Consider the following 6,394-nt stretch of genomic DNA (forward strand, 5'->3'; position numbering starts at 1 on the left):
AATCTGTAGGATTTATCTCCAAATATGCAGGGGATACAATTGGGTGAGTAGTGTTCATCTCCTCCACTGTGCCATTTAACCCCCAGAAAGTCTCATTTAACTCCCAGAAAGTCCCATTTAACCTCCAGAAAGTCCCATTTAACCCCCAGAAAGTCCCATTTAACTCCCAGAAAGTTCCATTTAACTCCCATTAAGTCCTTTTACTCCAAGCACAGCTCTCTGCATGGCTGTCACAGCATCATGTAAAAGAGCTGTTCAGCCTCTGCCTTTGCTGATTTCATGTGGGTTTGCTGTCAATCAGATTTAGCTGTACACCCATAAGCTCCTATTCTCTTGGCATGGTCATCCTGTTGCAGCTCCCTCAATTTTCCAGCCAGCAAGGACCAGAAATGCCAGGGGAAAGGGAATGTTTGACAAAGCACTGCACCCACCTGTCCAGCTGAGTTAGCACTGACAGGAGATCGGGATGGAAAATCCAGAGGTAGAAGCAGAGAGATTCTCTTATTCTCTCCTCCTTTGCTCCACAATGGGGTGTTTCCAGAAATAATTTGCTTTGATTTACTGAAACACAGTGATAAAGCATTTTGCAGGTTTTATGTCCCGCAATAATGAAATGTCAATAACCCCTCCAGCTGATAAAACTTGTAAACAGGCTTTACATTAATTTAGGTGATGTACAAAATTATACTTTAAAGGCAAAAAAGAGAAAAAGAAAATAAACAAAATAAAAATTAAATTGCATGGCCTATTTTAAACTGCAGCACAAAAGATTAATTACATATTGCTCCTATTTCTCAGCTCCCTGAGAACTATGGCAGTAGACAATTGAATACATCTTTATGCTTTGCTCAATAAATGGAAATGCTGCCAGTGCTTAAGATTTTGATATGTTCATAAAACATCCAGTCTATTGCACCACAACTTTTTCAAAAAAAAAACCAAACTCTAAAACTCAGAGGCTAAGCAACAAAAAAAACAAACCAAACAAAACAAACACCTTGCAGACATCCATACTTTCAAGCATGTTCATTTCCTCTATTTTAAAGAAATAATTTGTCATCCTAACCCATTATCACTCCAAGAATTTAGACAGATTTCAAAAACTTAAATCAAACAGCTGAATATGAAAATACAAAGCCATCAAAAACTTGTTATAAATCTTGTCAGATTTACATAGGCAAAATCAGACTCTAAGAATTTTTCTGGGTTCAAAGCAAAGAAATTGGAAACTAAGGGAAGTTTTGGCTCATTAATTATTGCAGTGAAACCCTGGATTATTCTGAGCAGCTCTTTGGGAACCTCAATTCTTGTATGGAGAGATCTGGCATTTCAGATGGGATGATTCACATTCACATCAATGATAAGCATTTGCACAGGTAGTAGTGGCTTCCCACACTCAGGACAAACAGAGTCCATAAATGGCTTCTTTATCTTAGTGCCTTGTATAAATTTCCAAATATGTGACCCTGGTGCTGATGCATCCAAGTAGTGTTCCATTTTCAGTGAAGGAAGGTGTGCTGAAGGTTATCTTGTCCTTATTGTAGATTGCCCTTTCTATTTATCAGCAAATTTACTATTTAAAATTATTATTTAAATATGTACCATCTAGCGAGTTCTGGAGACTATCTCCCAGCATTTTAGAGACAGGATTAGAAATACTTTCAAACAGGTGTGGTGCAGGCAGAGGAAATTTGAAATTGCGATGAATACACTACAGCTAAAATTTAATTTTGCCAATAGACTATTTTAAATTTTCAGTCTTTAGTGATGGTTGATATGATATTGAAGGTTAATTTGTATTTCAGGTTTGCCCATTTTTATGTAATTCATGTTCTCGTTGTGCAAAGATGTTTGTCAGAAATAGCTAATAACAGTAGGTGCATCACAGGCAGGTTTTTACCATGAGACACCTTGGCTGTGTTGATTTCCATGACTGTAAAATTCCAAGTTCAATGAAATTCAGAGTACAATGAATTCCAGCAGGTCCAGACTCTCACCTTGTACATGGAAGAAAGGAGAGGCAAGAGGGAGTGAGCAGGGGAGGAAAAGATCTAAGCAAAAATATCTGTCATCTCTGCTTATCACTTATCTCCAGAGGGCCAGTAAGTGATAAAGCAGGAGTACAGACCATGTGGGACAAAGAGAAAGTGAGGAGGGAAAAATATGTTCTTTGGAAGGGCTAGAAAAGTCTCACAGAGGGGAGCTACAGATCTGCATGTTTAAAGCCTGCATAAAGCACAGGGAAATTGAGCAGGTTTGTGGATCTGCTTGGGAAAAGCAGCAGTCTGGAGGCACCTGAGAGCCCTGGTCCTGAGCCAAGCAGGAGAAAAGCAGCACAGTGGCTGAGTGCCCATGCATGCACATCCAGAGGTGATGGATGGACCTGTTGGATTTTTAGATTTTAGCTTTGCTATGGAAGAGTCAGAGTGCTCTGCTGCTTCGTCATGTGCACTGTTCCACCAGGACCTGTGCTGGCCAAGTGAGATAATTTGGTGCTCACTCTCTAACATTTGCCTGGTATTGCTTAAAAGTCAGCATTTCCAGATATCAAACACCCTTGTGACAGTGTTCACAGAGGTTTTTGGACTGGGGAAGAGATGAGAATCTGACTCCATGTTTCAGAAGACTTGATTTATTATTTTATGATATATATTACATTAAAACTATACTAAAAGAATATAAGAAAAGGTTTCATCAGAAGGCTAGCTAAGAATGGAATAGCAAAGAATGAATAACAAAGGTTTGTGGCTCAGACTCTCTGTCCAAGCCAGCTGGGCTGTGATTGGCCATTAATTAGAAACATCCAACATGGGCCAATCCCAGATGCACCTGTTGCATTCCACAGCAGCAGATAACCATTGTTTACATTTTGTTCCTGAGGCTTCTCAGTTTCTCAGGAGGAAAAATCTTAAAGAAAGGATTTTTCATAAAAAGATGTCTGCAACACCCTCTATCAGTTTAAAATGTTGGGATTAGGATTAATAAATCCCCCTTACTTTTATGTCCACAATTTTTTCTGCTGCCAGAAGTCCATGAATAATTAGAATTGTATTTAGGCAGTTTCATTGCACTGTTGTGAGCAGAAAGGAACATTTGCACTGAAAAATCTCTTTTCCTCCATAAAACCAGTTTTACTACCAAAAATTGAACAATGGCCATTTAGTCCTGCTGAGGGTAGAAATGCACTTTAAAACATGACATTAATTTTTAATTAATGAAATTACTTTCATATGTCATGGAAATACAAGGGATTCTGCCATGTTCACTGCTATAAATATATATATATAAACTAATTAAACTTTCTTTCTGAGGTGAATATGAAGTTAAATAGATGAAACAGAGCAGGTCACTAGCTGCCTACTTTCTCATTTAATTTTGTATGATGCTGCAAAATTTAAATCTCCATTGGAAATACACCAAAGCTTGAGGATCTTCAAAGCTAGGAACGTGGTTTTCACTCCTTTTAAGTTTATAAATAAAAATTTAAGGGAGCTCTCGTTAGGTATTTTGCATAGTTCAAGCCTGGGTCATGTTTTGTACAGTAATATAATGCAAATACCAAATTTGGAGGATTTATAAACAACTGCTTCATTTTGGATGACTTATAAATATGCCCCTTACTTTTTTTTCTTTTTTTTTTTGTCCATTTCAAAGTTATTTGAGATCTGTTCATGATCTACTGTTTTCTTACTATGAATTAATAATATATTTAAAGACAAGTTAGGTCATGAATGTAAATAATATTTGCTTCCAGATGCTGAAATCAGATAAATAGCTGAGACTGGGTAATGTACAGATTTAGAAGCTGACCACACAATTAATACTTTACTTGGCATGTTCCAACATGCTGGTTGTGTTCTGGTTTTAGGTGAAATTCATTTCCATGACCTGATGTGATTAATAGATCAATTAAAAAATTGAATTGGTGCAAGTGGAGGTCAGTGAACTGAAGTTTGCAGGACAGAACTGACATATGTGGGGCAGGATTGTAGGAAATACATAAAACATTTGGATAAATTTAGATTCATGGATGGACAGTGATATAGCTTTGATGGCAGCATGAAGATTCAGCAGCAACACAACCTCAGTGCATAAGACCAGCATGAAGGCCAAATATTCTGGTGGCACTGCACCAAGCTGTGTGCTCCTAAATGCTGCTGGCACCCAACATCAGCATTTCATGGTGGCAGCCTGGGGAGGAAGAACATTTGGGTCTGGTACCAGCCAGGCCACTGCTTCAGGCTTGCACCTCCTCAGGCAGGACCTGGTCATCTGCTGTGGGCCAAGAAGAGGTGGAAAATAATTGGTGTAGTGATATTTTTACACATTTCATTAATGATGTTGGGTTCCTGTCCAGTTCCTGAAGAGAGAGGACATTTCATTTCACCCTGTAGTTACTGAATTGGTTGTCATTCTTGGTCTCTTCCAGTGGAGACCTTGCCACTCTCACTGAACAGCCGTTTCTGACACCTGCAAGAGTCATGGGCACTGCTGGTCCTCCCTCTGAGACAAAGCCTGGCTGCAGGACTAGGTTCAACCTTTTTATCCTCCTTGCATTCATCCAGTTTGTGCAGATGGCACATGGTGAAACCCTCCATCACCATCTGTTGCCACTCAGAAGTGAGCATTTCCACTTGAGGGTTGGTTCCCCTCCTGAGGCACTCCAGTGTATTTTGCACAGCCACAAGCCATCCATGCAAAACATTTATGTTGGATTCAGGATGGGCCTATATGTAACAGGATAACAGGACTGTTGGAAACATTCATGTCAATCTGTAAAGCTTCAATCTTGCCAGGAAATCTTGATTGCTTTCTTTGCCAGAATGATGAAATTAGCAGGGAAGGCAAAGTGTGGCTTTTTCAGCTGAAGAGAAGCATTTAATCAGTGTGTCATGATACCCTGTTCTACGAATTATTTTAATTGCCTTAGATAGGAACAGAATCATGTGGGTCAAGAATTAGCTGAAGGGCTATAAACAAAGGATTGTGCATGAGAAATCATGGTGCTGAATGCAAAGTAGAGAGTGAAGGGGTTTTCCTCTTTGTACAACTCCAGGGTTCAACTCCAGAGCCACCATTTAGATTCTAAAAAAACACTCATTCAGGACTTCAGGGAAGATACTAAGGGTTGTGAAATCATAGAGAAGTGAGAAAGAACTCACCAGGCAAAGGCTACAACTCACAAAAGCCCACAAAAAGGTGATTCAATGCTCATCAGTTTCAGTTGGGGCAGGTGCTTAATGAAATCCCATTGCCAAGGCTTTTCTCCATCTCTGTCTTCTGAGTCTTGTGGTCCTTTGCATGCTGCACATTAGAGGGGAGAAAAAGGCTGCTCTCACAGATCTGCTCATCAGGAAAATGGGGAGTTGGAGTGGAAGCTGATGCCAAATGGTTCTCCCTCCTCTTCAAATCCGGCCATTCCCGCACAGCAGTGACAGGCATGGAGAAACGTGGCCAGCTGGAGGGCAGCAAAACTGGCAAGTGGGGTGGCATTTTTTCAGGCAGGAAATATATTGGAACATAATGTTGTTTTTCAGAGCCAGGAAAATGCCATCACAGGAGGAGGATGGCTAAAGAGCAACTAGAAAACCACAGAGAAGCATGTCTTTTCAGTGTTGTCTTTTTAAATTGTGAATTTGTTGCAGTGGGAACAACCTCTTGTATGGGCCAAAAACAAAGCTGTGTTTAAAATCAGCATCTTTAAGGAGTCAAATTTAAAGTCTCCTCAGATGGAGTCTGCTGTAAAGCAACTGCTTCAATAAAAAGCAACAAACCTCAACAGCTTTGTATGAGGTGAGCACCCAGCAGTTATTTTTCTCTCCAGCCTCTTCCACAGGGGTGTGGAGAGGATGGTTTTGCTGTGAATTCCATCCCAGTGACTACTTAGGGTTTGACTGGGAGCTGCTCCACACAATCTGATTTCTTGGGGATGTTAGGCACATTAAACTGTTTGCTGACCCAGTGGAAAACTGCCCAAAAGAAGTCGAACATTTGTCATTCTTGGATTTTAAAAATGCAAAACAAAACAAGGAATTCCTTCACCACTTCTCATGGATTGGCAGGTGTTCAGCCATCTCCAGGAGAGCAGGGCTCCATCGTGAGTAAACCAGTTCCTTCTTCCCCCATATTTATATGCTGAGCACGACACCATAGGATGTGGAATATCCCTCAGGTCAGCTGGGGTTGGCTGTCACAAATCCTTGCTGCTGGGGTGGTGTGAGAGGCAGAAAATGACTCTGTGCTGTGCAAGCACTGCTCAGACATAATGAAAATATCCTTGTATTATCAATACTGTTCCATCACAAATCAAAAATATAGCCCCATAACAACCAATATGAAGAAAATTAACCCTATCCCAGCCAAAACAAGAACAATGTGTTCGCTAGAGGACCAA

Source organism: Zonotrichia leucophrys, chromosome 1 (assembly GCF_028769735.1).
Source record: "Zonotrichia leucophrys gambelii isolate GWCS_2022_RI chromosome 1, RI_Zleu_2.0, whole genome shotgun sequence".
Taxonomy (NCBI): domain Eukaryota; kingdom Metazoa; phylum Chordata; class Aves; order Passeriformes; family Passerellidae; genus Zonotrichia; species Zonotrichia leucophrys.